Here is a 15,627-nt window from a genome sequence, read left to right as displayed (position 1 = left end):
ATTACTTTTATTTTTTTACAATCCAGTGATAATCCACTTCCTGGTCCACCCTCATCTCATTCCTCCACCCCCTGTCTCCAAGAGGATGTCACCAATACCCTACTGACACCCTGCCAGGCCTCCCCACTCTCTGGGGTCTCAAGTCTCTCTCAAGGGTTAGGCACGTTTCCTCCCAGTAAGCCAAGGCTAGGCAGTCCTCTGCTGTATACGTGTCAGGGGCCTTGGACCAGCTTTTGTGTGTGCCTGGTTGATGGTTCAGTGTCTGAGAGATCTCAGGTGCCTGGCTTAGTTGAGACTGCTGCTTTTCCTATGGGTCACCCTCTTCCTCAGCTTCTTCCAGCTCTTTCCTAATTCAACCAGTATTGTTACAATTTTTTTAAAATGAAGTTTTATTTTTTACTTGTGATAGGAAACCTATACATATACGAACCCAGACTGTGATATCATACACCAAGAAATATGCCTGGCATTATGATTATGGACAAGATATTGGAAACTCACTCATGTCTCTGACTTACCTGGCACTCTTAAGTAGAATCAAGCGACAGCCTCTTCAACACGAGAAGCATTGTGCTGTGCTTTGGGAACTTGGCTTTCTTACTACCATGAATACAAAAGCTGTTAATTCAAAAATCCTTTGAAGCCTAAATCATCTAGAATATCTTCCACATACATTCATTGGATTCTAAGCAAGTTTATAGTAAGATTTAAAACACTTTAAAACACTATGTGATGATGGATAGGAAAATACTGAAGAGAAAGACTATCAAATAACATCCCTGATCTAAATCCATTTGAAAGTCAAGGACATTATGAAAAAGAAGTAAATGTAGAAGATCCAGGAGGTGGCACTCTTGTACTATGATTCCGTTGTGAAAACTTCTTAGCATTTTATATATTAAATTTTGCTCTCCTTTTCTCTACACACATATACACACATACACACACACACAGACACACAGTACACAATGCAAATACACAGACACACACTCTGACAAGCACACAAGAATGTTGTCTAACATATGCACATATAATTAAGTGTACTGTGCACATAGCAACATTATATTCTGCAAAATAAATCAATTAACATAATACCTTGGGAGGTATATGGAATTATTTCATTCTGTATGTATTTGAGACATTTTCTTCAGAAAACACATGGTAGATTTCTTGGGAAATTAGTGCGTAAAAATGATGTTTCATCAATGAGTCAATACAGATTTTAAGCAAAATAATTTTCCTACAGTGAATTGACATTCAAATAAAAAGAAAATGCCATTCCTATGCACCTGTCACTTGATGTCTTTGATTATCTTGGTGATAGAGATTGAAAATCACAGCATAGAATGTAAGAATATAGAAAGGCCACTGTAATGTTCAAATTCACTGTTTTTTTAAAATAGGCAACAGCATATGCTATATAATGTAATTTTATAACAAATTAAAACACTATGATTATGCTCATTTTATCAGACTTTAATATCCAGATAACTGAATCTTAGTTAAACAAGTTTTGTTAAGAAATGGTATTCCTGCATTACAAAAGCACAGGAATGGGGAACAATCCAAACATAAAATAGAGCAGAAAAGTAAGTAGTCTGAAAAGGGAGGATTTAGGAATAAACAGGAATAGATTTGCACATAGTTTAAAAATATAAATGCAATTTGAGAAGCTCTCCTGCAGATGTGGAAAAGCACTTTGACAAAACAAAATCTAATTTCTCCTCATTACGCCACATACTTCACTCATTCGCAAAGCAATTTCTGTATTGTTTTCTCTTTAGGTGCATGAGGTAAGAGGACGCTAACTGTGCAGGCCAGAGCTCTAACGTAAAAACAGGTCTAAAGTCTGCTCCTGCCTGCACCATACTAGGGAGGTGACCTTGAGTCAGTTGCTTAACCTGTCTAGAAACTGGCAGGTTCCTGAGGAAATAAGGGTAAAGCCAGTTGGATTAGAGTCCCTGTGACAGATGTTTTCTTTCTTCAAGTTTTGTTTACCAGGCAGGTTTATAATGCTAAGAAGGAAACTTTAAATCAAGGTTTTTATTCTTGCTTTCAAAATGCCTTTGCAATTATGGTTACATAAAAATTATATTTTTTCTCCAAATGTCTTATGCTTCTTTCATTTTCTCTTTTTAAATTCTGCTCTCCTACAATATATCTCAACCACAGCTTCCCCTCTCTCCCAGATCCACTGCTTTTCTGTTTCCCTTAAGAAAGGAGCAGGTGGAGGGGAAACTGGGAAGGGAGATAACATTTTAAATGTAAATAAATAGAATAATCAAGAAGAATGAAAAAATCTAAGTAAACAAAATATGTTGCCCCTCCTCAAAGAAAAAGAAGCAGGTCTCCTAGTAGTATCAACTAAACTTGGCATAAGAAAATGCTCTAAGAATTGACACAACCGTCATATGAAGACTCGATAAAGCATCCTAGTAGGAGGAAAAAGGACCCAGGATCAGATAAAAGAGTCACAGACACCCCCATTTTCACTATTAGGAGACCATCAAACCCTCAAAGCTAAAGCATGTATGCAGAGGGCCTCACCCAGACCCATGTAGACTCTGTGGTTGCAGCTGCATTGTCTGTGAGCCCCTATGAGCCCTGCTTAATTGATTCTGTGAACCCTATTTCCCTGGTGTCCTCTATACCTCTGAATACTACATGTATGTAAGTACATACAATGTAACTACAAGTCTACTTTGGAAAATACCAGCTTTAACAACAAAGATGAGCATATTTCCTCTTGGGAAAACAAAAAAACTGGTTAGCATCCTGACATTCTTGTGCTTCCTAAGCTAAGTTTCTGGGGAAGTCTGATATATTTTACATGCTTTTTTTCCCCCTCAGACATGGTTAAAACATAATTGACAATACATTTCATGGCCTGAATACATTCTAGGCACTTTATGGCTGCAGCTGCATGGCTTTAACAAATATATGTTTTGAATACATGTTCATTATGTCTTCTGTAACTGAGTATAAGCAACAAAATTTGGAACAATTTGGAACGTAAAGTAAATCCTCCTACAGAAGGATGTAAATGATGGCATTGTTCCAGAAAGGTTATCAACACTGATATCCAGGCAAAAAGAACACAAAACAACACAATAAAAATGGAAAGATGGTAATAATAAAAGGACCAAGATCCATAGGCATCGACAATGAAAGAAACACCCTTAAAGTTCACTTCTCCATTTTTTTGGTAAGATAAAAAGAAGTACACATTACATTTTGTTCTGTAACTTTTAAATCTACCATGTAATTTTAAAATTAGTTCAAAGTAAACTGAATTGCATTACTTTGAAGTTTAAAGACGAATTGAAGCTTTTAGCACCTATTTTGTGCATAATTGCATGAAATTATATACATTTCATTAGGACCTTTTTTCTGCTGCTGCTAAAATATATTTGCAAATAAAAACTAAAGAAAATCTTAAAAAACTCATTACAGCGGAATCTGACAGTCTCTTGATTTTCTTTATATGGTACCATATAGGTTTGCATGCATTACTGTTAGATTAAAAAATGTAACATTTTACTTTAATTGTCTAGGGAAGTTTTAATTTCTTAGTCAATACGGAGTAGGCTAATTTGAATAAGCAAATATTCAATACAATAATTTTCATCAAACTTTGTTAGCTTTGAAATGAAAACCATGTGCTTAGTGCAGTCTTTAGATAGTTCTCATGCAGCCTCATTGAACACATATAGACACGGTTACCATTCTTAACTTCTTTTTACCTTTTCGGTTTTCATATACTTTTGCCGTCTATGTTCAGCATATTTTTGTTCACATCTTCCTACCTTCCTCTTCTGACACTTCACCTCGTTTGTTTGGATCTCTTGTGACTCTAGATAGTATTACTTCAATTTTCACCACACACACACACACACACACACACACACACACACACACACACACACACTGTACAGCAATTTTGTAGCAAAACTTGTACATATAAATATTTCCTCAATATTCAAAAAAATTGTCATGATATGTCTGACAATACAGTTAGAGATTTTTTGTCTTATTTTAAATCTGAACTCTGATTACAGCATTGATTTTGTATATACTAATTGTGCTCTTATGAATGTGATTTTGTATACATTCGTATGTATTGTACATAGATTTTCCTCTAGTTATCTAATGTAAATTAATGTCTATTGCTGAGATTTTAAAATGAACAGAAGGGAACTTTTTCCTTTATTGATCTTCTTAAATAGACATGTCCCTTTATATTATTGCTTTCATATGGGGCACTACCTCAAAGATTAGCATATGTAAAATTATGACAATATTTCAAAGTAATCTGTGAATGATTATTGGGAGATTATCACGTGCATTTGCTGGAATCAAGTATTTTTCAAAGCCAAAGTGTCGTCTTCACATTCCATTGGTAGTAAGATACAAGTCATTTTTCTAATTTTTGTTCCTGTCTCCTGTTACTCAAATAATGCTACAATGATTATACTTACAAGCAACTGTGCCTTTGTTCTTAGGTTACTTCCATGGGTCCTGTATTAATTTTGAAAAGCGTGGAATCAATTAAGCATACAGAGCTTAAAAGAAAGTGGGCTGAAGTTACTGTTAACATTCATTTCAGATTACTAAAACATGTCACCTACATTTCTTAGAAAAAGGGTGGAATATTTAGAAACTGGTCCTGGAAAAACTGAATATATATATTTATTATATATTATATATTGTATACTATATTATATTATATATTATATATTATATATTATATATTATATATTATATATTATATATTATATATTATATATTATATATTATATATTATATTATATATTATATATTATATATTGTATATTGTATATTGTATATTGTATATTGTATATTGTATATTACATATCATATATTATACATTACATATTACATATTATATATTATATATTACATATTATATTATATTATATATTATATTATATATTATACATTATATATTATAATGTATTATGTATTATATATTATTTTATATTTTATATTTTATATTTTATATTTCATATTTATGTTTTATGAGATATATATATATATGACTGGAACTGAATCCCAATATCTCTCCTCATATGAAAAATCTACTCCAAACAATTAATCTAAAAACCTGACATGAAATTCTGCATTTACCAGTTGAAGATGAATGGCAAGGTAGATGAATGACAGAAGACTTTCCAAATTGAGTTTTGGTTGCAGAAGAAATAGATCTCACATTTGACAATAAGAATCTCATAAAATGTGATTCAGCAAAGAAACTGTTCAGCAAAGAAATAGTTAACACAGGGAGTGACAACATACAGATAGAAAACCAGAAAGTTTATAAGTTATCCATATGACAAAGGACAATATCTAAAAAATATATCAATAATCAATATACAATTTTAATTATATAAAAATCAAAATTTTAAAAATTAACCAAGCCAATCAATAAATTTGATAACGTAGTATACAATTATAAAAATATGAAATACTAATGGCCAATAAACATATGAAAATGTTCAACTAAATTAGCCATCAAAGGAATATAACTTGAAAGGATGTGGAGATGACTTTACCAGTAAGTATAATATTAAAAATCTCTATGAAAAAGACAAAGAGATGCAGCTAAGACAGTTCAACAGGGAAGAACATCTTAGTTCTTCCAGAGGACCCTGGTTCAGTTCCCAACATCCACTTGTTAGCTGACAAATACTTTTGATCTATTGTTAATTTTTATGAGAGAACATTCTACTGACATCTATAATGGGTAGCCACATTTATATTCCCATTAACGGTATAAATGTGTTACCCTTGTCCATGTAATTAGCAGCATTTGTTTTCTGTCCCCATTTCACCTTGCTTTATTGATGTCCATCTTTTTGATAACTATGAAGGAAAACAAATTACCATGTTCTTACTCAGCTCTTTTTGTGTCCTCTTTTTCCAAACCTATCAGATCCAATTTATTGTGTTCATATACTCTTGGCTATGTGTCTACCCACTGTAATTAGGTTGACACAGCAGGACCCACATCCTTAAAATGTTGACTCTGCCTCTTCCAGTAGGTATGATTGGTATTACTAGTACCTTATGTAGAGGTTAACCTTGTGCCAAACTCCTTTCTCCATAATTAGAGTGTCTTGATTGGTGGAGGACATGAGGATGCTGTTCTGAGCACTGTGAATTCAGAGAATTTATTATGTCTGGGAAATACTGTATTTTTGTCATTCACAGCCTCAGGCTCTCACAATTTTTCTGGCCCCTGTTCTGCAATGATCTGTGAGACGTTATAAAAAGGTCGTATGATATAGATATCTTAAAAGGTCTGAGAATTCATCAATCTCTCTTTTGACCAGGTGTCTACTATAAAAAAGAAACTTCTCTGATAAGACATAATCATTAACATTTGAACATACCGAATGATCATGTGCTATTTTAGAGAATAATAGTATCCAAAAAACGGTTCAGAAAACTATTTTTTATATTAAATAATTCATAATATGAAAATAGCAGTTATAAATCATCCCTGATGTTCATTTTGTAATTATTAATGAGTATGACATGTCATTATTACAAACACATTTTTGGTGTGCTTGTGTTGTATAGTGTGTGGCTGTCAAATGCAATATCCCATTCTCCTTCCTTTCAACTTTGTTGACTTCAACATTTAATCACAGATTTACAAATTTCACAAATTTGGCTTTCATGGTCCCATGTTTTAAACCAGCTTCTAGCATGAAAATGTCGTTTGACCAAAATGTCAAAACTATTTAGAAACTCAAGGAAATTATATTATATGAAGGAAAGATTGATCAAATAAAAAGAAAATAATCAAAATATACAATATGAAGAAAATAGTGAAGGTACAACTCTAGGCAAAACACAGCACCCTCCATTAGGGCTCAGAAACATTGCAGAGGGGAGGGTGGGTTGTACAGAAGAGCCGCACTAATGTCATAAAGAGTGCCATCTACATTTACATGCCCATTAACAATGATAGTTATCTGTAGGAAACATGCATATACGGGCTCTATGAGCAACCACTCTGAAAGGGTAAGGGACTCAAATTCTTCCTTTTACTATTGATCTAAGGACTATTGGTAGACTATGGTCATGGGAAAATTTTTGCTTCCAACTCTATTCTCCTGAGTATTTTCTTAATAGCTGATTAATATATATATTAATATATTACATGATGCATATTAATATATTATCACAACACATATGTATCACATTTTAATTACATATGTAATTATCAATTGATGGACATCTAGATTGCTTCCACTTCCAGATTCCTGTGAGAAGAAAAGCAATAACATTGATGAGCCGATATCTCTATGGTAGGAGAGGGAGTCATTTGGTCATATATCCAAGAGTGACAGATTATGTCCTCTGGTAAAACTCTTTTAAACTTTTTGAGAGACATACACATGGGTTGCGATTCCATGGAAAGAAAAATATAAACTTGGTTCAGAAAGTTACATTAGTGTACATTTCTCAAAGCCCGGGCTGTATGCTTCATTTCCATCCTCTTCTCTTATCATTAAATGAATAAGTTCATTACATGTTTGTGACAGAAAAAAACTCATTTATTTTGGACCATGTATTTCTAATGACTAGTCTGAAGATGGGGAAACTTTAATTCTGTGCATACGAGAGAAAGCAGATGTTGTAATGGTCAGTTTTAACATTACTCATCTAGGATGTGTTAAGATAAAAATTCAACCACAGTTCTGATCCCATATCAGTTAAAAACTCTGCTAAGGTCAGCAGTTCTCTGAATGTAACACAGTTTTGCACCCTACAGTTTGGCTAAATAAGGAAGCAGAACCATGAAATGTGGAAAAGTGTGAAATAACAAGCAAGAAGATCTGAATCTGCAATCAATGCTAGGGAAATTTAAAGTGCAATATCTACTACAGGAAAGATTTGAAATTGCTGTGACTAAATGGAAGTTAACATTTTTTAATCAGCCCTGGGATAGTTGGACACTTGATTCAAAAGTGATTGACTTCAGAATTTGAAGCACTGTCAGATAAATTTAGTCATTATAGTGTTATTACTGCATTCTAGGTCATTAATTCACCTTTTAACATAACTTTAATGCTTTCTCTTCATTTGTCAGTTATTAGCTTTTGCCCTGGGATGGATTTTAATTACGCTCACTCTTTTGTCATTAGATGTGATTTGCTGGGTCACTCTGCCACTTCAGAAATCAGGTGATGATTAGGCAGTCCTGTTGTTAATACTTTATGGGTGTAGCTTCTGACATTACTGGGTGTGGGTGGAGCAGGCAATAATTGTATATTTAGGAATACATATATATGTGCATATATATATTTACATATATATGGAAATCAAAAAAGGCAGTGTATTTGCAAGTCATCACAGAAGATTATATGATAATTTGAAGGAAGGAAGGGAGAAACTATGTAGATTAAAATATTATAATTAAAAACAAAATAAATTTTAAAAATTGATTGATGAGACATGATTTACTAAGCCATCCCTTCAACCCTAAATCTTTTCATTGTTTGTTTCATTGTTTCTGCTGTGAATTGACCTAAGGCTTTTAAATTCTAAGCAAGTACTCTGAGTAAACTATCTCCCCATCCCTATGACGCCTTTTAATGTATGTCTATATAAAGCTAAATTCATTATGAGGAATGCAATTGTTGAAAAGGAGAGTCTAGTACTAAATTTGTAGATTATTTTCCAGTGTCATTAACCATAAAGATGTAATAAAATGCTAATCAAATAGCACCATCATATTATTAGACAAGGGCATAGTCGATGTTAACATTAATTTTTAAACAATATAGAATGTGGAATATGAAGCTCATTTTGGGATTTATAGATTATTCTGAATATTGGGGTAATAGTTCCATTACCTTAGTAAACATTTTATTCATATAGAGGTATCTTTATTATTTTTATATCAGGAGAAATATTCTGTGATTCTTAGCCACTGCCACTATCAATAAATTTAGCAGTTAATTTTAATGCACTTTAATCACAGAATATATGCATTTATGATAAACAACAATTTTCAGTGAATTTATATGCAACATTTGAATTCTTTCCATAATGTAGGCTTTCTTTATAGTTCACCATGGATGTTCTTGGTATGTCCTTGTAGGAGCATTACCCTTGAAATTGTGGACACTGATCTAGTTTCTCCCCATTGTGAGAGGCATCAAAGGGAGAGTAAGTTCCATTAAGATCTAACAATATGTAAATAGCTTTTGCCCTTAGTACTCCATAGCAACAACGTGTTGAGACACAGTATCCTGAGTGTGATAATTAAGGCAAGGCTCCTAATTATTTTAAGTATCAAATGAATTTAAAGAAATAATCTCTGAAATCACTTTCTTCTCTAGTTTCACATTTGGCATCTGAGTTAGAGATGGGTTCAAAAAAGGAGTCCTTCTATGTTTCATACCTGTATCCTGATTGTCATTGACGTACCTTAAGATGTGAAATGTTCCCCTGTTTTGGCTTTGGGTCAGCTCTTCAAATGTCCATGAATTTATACGGAGACAGAATTGCTGAAGAACGCTTCATTACTGCTGGATAAAAATGCAACACCATTATTCATTTTTTAATTTAGGCTCTGCTTAACGTGTTGGAGGTTGTAATCAATTACATTAACACATGATGCAATTTGACTCAATTGAGCAATTTCAATCAGGATTTCATCCTCATCAGAGTGCTGAGACTGCTGTATTGAAAGAAAATAATGACCGTTTGATTACAACAAGGATGTTGTCTTTCGTCATTTTGTTGGACCTTTTGGCAGCTGTTGATGTAGTAAATCATGTCATTTTATTGGCTACTTGACAGATTCAGGAAGAATTTTCTTGAATAAAAGTAAGACCAATTCCAAGTCTTATCTCTCTCAGTGATCCATTTAAATGTGTATATTCAGCAAGGTTGATAGCTTCTTACCCCAGGATCCTGCACCCCGAAACTGCAGTTCACAAAGGGTTTTTGTTTGTTTCATTTTTGCTCCAGACGTATTTTCTTATACTGTTATATTTTAAGGAATCTATACTTTTTACAATAAAAAGTTATTAAACTAGGAAAGCAAAGCCTAAAGTTCATCAAGTCCGTAATTTATTAGTGGGATTCTATAGGTCAAGATAATTCAGCTGCCTGTAAGATAGTTTTTAATGTCATTTTCAATTTTATTCACTGCTCAAGTTTAAAAGAATTTGATGTAGTTACAGATACAGAAAGCATCTGGGGTGTACATTGATTAAATTATGATTTTCTCTCTTTCTTCTTTTTTGTAATATTTCCTGTGTGGTGTGACTAGAATGTATGGAATTCTCTTAGCATGCCCCAGCAGTGTGAACTGAAAAACAGTGATACAGCACAAAGATTTAAGAACTGGCCTCTCATAAAAAAACAAAACAAAACAATACAAAAAAACAAAAACAAAAAACCCCATTGTTTACTTGTTTAGTTTGATTGTGTTTTATGCTTAAAATGATTTTGCAAAACTCAATCTGTGCATCTGAGATATCAAGAATGTCCACTGTATGATTGTCACATACATCTGATAGGGTGGTCTAAGAACAAACACCTTTATTTATTTTATATAACTTTATAACAGAACACACATTCATCAAAAACAAAAAATTTAAGATATGGGTTATTAATAGGTAATTATCCTAAATTGACTACTAAATGACCAGTTGTGTAAATGTGACAGACTAATGAATCTCATGTAAGTCTTATTAGTGACTTATATTAGTTATACTGACTTTTCAGTTGTTGTTTGGTTGGTTCCTTTGCTTTGTTTTATTATTGTTTCCATTTTGTTTTTGTTTTGCCTGAGGCAGTCTCCTGCCTAGTCCTGGCTGTGCTGGAATTCACTTTGTAGATGAACTTGGCCTACAACGCATTGCTGGGATAAAAGGTGTGAGCCACCATGCCTGGCCCAAGTTATAGTAGTATTTGAATAAACTAATTTGAGTTTTACACACTGCATATTATATGGAATTGTCAATTTATTTTTACTATCACAGGATCCTTGCTTATCAACTTAAATTATCTGGCACATATTTTTGGCACTGATTTCTCCCACTTACTCCTTGGTGGTTTGCCTTCAACACTTAAACATGAATATTTTTCAGCTGCCTTTCTCCCACACCCACTTTTTTTCTTCTGGATGTATTATTTGCAGAGTTTCTCATTATATATCATATCTATATTCTTTTCTTCTTAATTCCCCTTCACAGCTCACTGGCATAAATGCCCTAGGGGAAATATGAAGGCTTTAAAACCTGAGAGTCTTTCATTTATAATTTTTTCACCTTAAAGTGGCTATGTGGATGTTGTTGTATTTTATTCCAGATTTCCTAAACTTTTTAAGTGCATTATATGTTTTAAAATATATTTGAATTTTCACTGTAAGTTTTTGCTTAAATAATTATTAATATTGAAATAAATAAGAATTTCTCAGATAAAATCTTTTGGTATTTGTGTAATAAAGTATTGACATTGTTCATGTTAAGACATTGTTTCTTTATGGATATTTTTTATTTACCTTTAAAACGTTATTACCCTTCCCGGTTTCCTGTACATAAAACTCCTATCCCATCCTCTTCTCCTTCTATAAGGGAGTTCTTCCTCCCAACCCCCCCTTCCCTCCTCCCTGCCCTGACATTCCATTACACTGGGGGTTCCAGCCTTGGTAGGACCAAGGACTTCTCCTTCCATTGGTGCCCAAGGAGGCCATCCTCTGCTAAACATGGAGCTGGAGCCATGGGTCTGTCCATGTGTACTCTTTGGGTAGTGTTTTAGTCCCTGGGAGTCTGGTTGGTTGGTACTGTTGTTCTTATGAGATTGCAAGTACCTTCAGTTCCTTCAATCCTTTCTGTAATTCCTCCTTGAAAGTGCTCTGACATTGTAGATTTTCTCAATTAAAATTAGGACTAAAAAATGTAACAATATTTTAGCATGATCTAATTATATTCATAAATTATGGAAGAGATTAAAAATATGAAAATAGAACCACAAAACCTTTGACATATTAAATGTATCTAATATATTTTATTGTTGTATAAAATATTTAATTAAAATTAATCATTATTTTTCTAAATTTTTTAAATATAAAATCATATTATTTCTAGGTTCAAATATTAGTGTTTCTAAATTTATACATCTAAAATAATACCTTGGTTTCCTTTTATTCCATGCTTTTTTGGGAGGTTATTTAAATTTGTCTAGATTTAAATTATTTGCCTATAATATGAAAACATGTTTAAAATTAATGGATATCCTACTCAAAGACTGATTTGATAGGATAGGACCTCAGAAGTGGCATACATTAAACAAAAATTTGTTTATACATAGACTATTTATTTTAACCATCGTTTATGTTGTTTGGTAGGAAATAATAAGAAAAAATTCATGTTGCATTGGGAGAAATTCTTCTCTGTGTCAAAATTATCAGAACTTATAATTATTGAAATCCAGCTGAGTGTATCAGTGCAAGATGTCACCCAAGCTGCATTCATAATGTCCATACTTAGTTTAGAACTGCCTCTCAATTTGAAGGTCTTTTATCTTGTGCTTAGACACTGAAATACAGTGATGTTCAAGAGGAAGAGAAGGTCTTAGCAAATTGACCATCTACCCAGAAAAAGAACAAGCACCCCTTGGAAGCACAGGGTGGTACAGGGAGGGATCCATGGCTCCAGATACATATGTAACAGAGAATGGCCTTGTCTGACATCAATGGGGGGAGAGGCCCTTTGTCCTGTGGAGGTTTGATGCCCCAGCGCAGGGGGTTGCTGAAGTGGTGGGGCAGGAGTGAGTGGGTAGGTGGAGAAGCACTCTCCTAGAGCAAAGGGGAGACTGGAGAGGTCAGATATGGGATGGAGGGCTTGTGGAGGGGTAACTGAAAAAGGGGATATCATTTGAGATTTGAGTTGTAATGGAATGATTAATTTAAAGAAGAAGAAGAAGAAGAAGAAGAAGAAGAAGAAGAAGAAGAAGAAGAAGAAGAAGAAGAAGAAGAAGAAGAAGAAGAAGAAGAAGAAGAAGAAGAAGAAGCCTTTTTGCATATGGATTCCTGAAGCTCCGGAGGAACAGCAGAGCAAGTTACAATATTGCAAAGAAAGAATCAGTCTTCTCAAGAAATGACCTTTAATACTGACGTCTTCCAGCCTTATTGTCATTTATACTGTACGGTTTGTTGTTGCTGCTGTTGTTGGTTGTCCTTTTTGTTTTGTTTTGTTTTGTTGTTTGGTTGGTTGGTTTTTGGTGGTTGTTTTTCCCTTTATTGCTTTACTAAAAAATTAAGAACTCATTCCTCCATGGATTTTGAGAATTCCTTATTTCTGTGTTCATTGCCACATTTTATAACTAAAATGATCTTCACATTAAAATATGTTGTACTATTTTTAACTTTAAATTACTTAAATATAATAACTCTAAAACCAAATTATAACTAGCCATCATCCTGTCTTTCCTTCATCTATGATTTATACATATATCCAGCCATCTGCTCTCTCTCTTTTGTTTATCTATCAATCAATCAGATTCTATTTATGTATCTGTCCATCTACCTATCTATCATTCCTTAATCAATAAAGAAATTTTGATGGATACAGACTGCAGTCTTTTATGCCTATAAAGCTCTAAACAAAGTAGACAAAGTTGTAAATAAATAAATAAATATAAAAAATATCAAAAAGAAAAATCATTTCAAAAACATCTATTTTTTTCTGTAAGTTAAAAAGAATCAAATGCTACCTTGAAATAAGAGATGAATCAACGTTTGAACTAAGCCGGGTTCTAGTATCATTTTTCCTTGGTTCCTATAGATACTCAGTGTTCAGCCGCTTAACAATCAATGTGTACAGATAGATCAGGCTTGACGTGTCTTCGGACTTCTCTGTTAGAGCCTCCATTTTGCTCACCAAGTATTCACAGTGTGTTTAAAATAAGACAGAGAAAGAAAATGGTTGTGTGAGCCACTGACTGATAGGGAATGTTTCCTTCTTGAGGTTGGACGTGTGAACAGGCTTTTGATAGGACATCAGATGCATTATCTTCACTAAGGCCTACTCTTGTCTAGTTTGCAATGTAAGCCCCAGTTCCCCACATGTGAGCAGCCTGTATTATTGCATCTCATGGCATGATCTAAATACCAGTTACAACAAATTACAGTTTGGGCAGTCCTTGACCTGTCTACTTGTTTCATAGTCCTAGGGTAAGTTTCTGCCTTTGAGAATCTGTTCTCATATAATTGAATCAAGTTTATGTGAAGTATGTTTACTAAGATACACACACGTTTCTCTTGATAATTCTTCTCTTGTTTGTTTCTGTTAGCTAACATACTTCATGATCCTATGAAAGTCCATCCATTGAACCTTTTATTTTGTCTGCAGCTTCCTGTCATATTCACTAACTTTATCTTTTGTCTATTTGTCTTAATTCATTTTACTAATCATGAATAGCAAGTGTAATTGAGTATAAGGAAACTATGGGATGTAAAATATCCTAATAAACTAAATGCCAAGGCAAAGAGTAAACTAGTAATGTAAGTAGGACTGGCATACAGAATGTGACCAATGCCAGTTTTATAAGCCAGATGTAATCTTACTTGTCTTAATAGTCTTTTCGTGCTATTCTTGAAGCATGATTCAGTTTCCCTTGGAAGCAAATGAAAAGCTCGCTCAGACAATGAAACATGCTCCAATCAACACCTAAAACACATGAAATCATCCCAGACAACAGGACCAATACACAGTCACAGTGGCTGCTACTGTCAGCACATACTGGAAAAGGAACTAATTCACACTTTGACCAGGAAAGATGTGCTCGCAGTACCCTTTTGCTAAAAGAAAACTTTGTCAGGAAGAGAAACCTTACATTTTACTGATAATACGATGCATTGCTTTTTTAAAATAATATCATAGAAAAACATGATTCTGGGAGATTGGCAGAGCTTGAAATTACAGATACCATCCTTTTAAATTATTTTGAGACTATTTATATAATTTTACACAATTTGTACTGTCATGATTAAACCTTTAAGTAACTTATTTCCAGTGCTAAGAAACACAATATTCACTCTAAAAATCATATTACATACTTACATGCTTTTAATTTCAAAGAGATTGCATCCCTAGTACTTTCCTTAACATAATGAATTTCAACAAAATATGTTTATAGCATTAATGAAAGTAAATGTTTTTCAAACTATAACCAGTTAGTTGAGTTATAGTTAATGGCACGATATACCTGTGTGTCTTGCTTTACAGTACTTTGTGAATAGAAAGCCTCTTTCTTGAAGTCATTCATTAATGTAGAACAATGAATGTAAAATATGGCTTTTTAAAGAACTCATTACCATGTATCCTAATATATGTGTGGTTTTAAAATTGTATTTCATACATATGTTTAAATTGCTTATGAAAAGTAAACTAGGTAAGTTATCTCAGTGCATACATTTGAAAAATAATATGACAACACACAAGTAGTAGGACCAAAGTAATCTTTTTTAAAAAATGGGGTTTGCATTTTATTTAAAATTATAAAGTGTTGGATTTTCATCACATATTTAATCTAGAAAAATATATTTTTTACTTGGTGAATAGAACAATGAATCTA

At 33.2% G+C, this 15,627-nt stretch overlaps 1 long non-coding RNA gene across 12 annotated transcripts in view; it reads right to left on the bottom strand.

The window, feature by feature from the left end:
* The window catches only part of LOC103693758 (uncharacterized), a 67,067-nt gene that overhangs the window by 30,730 nt on the left and 20,710 nt on the right, over nt 1-15,627 (bottom strand). For 3 of the 12 annotated variants that reach the window (XR_015638405.1, XR_015638404.1, XR_015638409.1), the window contains exon 2: nt 9,466-9,566. This is a non-coding gene — a long non-coding RNA (uncharacterized LOC103693758). Of the gene's footprint in view, nt 1-501; nt 619-4,478; nt 4,519-9,465; nt 9,567-15,627 lie in introns of all 12 variants that reach the window. The other 9 variants (XR_015638406.1, XR_015638411.1, XR_015638407.1 and 6 more) reach the window with 7 other exon arrangements.

The sequence above is a fragment of the Rattus norvegicus genome, chromosome 15 (assembly GCF_021556685.1).
Source record: "Rattus norvegicus strain SHRSP/BbbUtx chromosome 15, alternate assembly SHRSP_T2T, whole genome shotgun sequence".
In the NCBI taxonomy this organism is placed as follows: Eukaryota; Metazoa; Chordata; class Mammalia; order Rodentia; family Muridae; genus Rattus; species Rattus norvegicus.
Note: the sequence above shows the minus strand (reverse complement) of the source record. Positions and strands in the feature narration are given on the sequence as shown.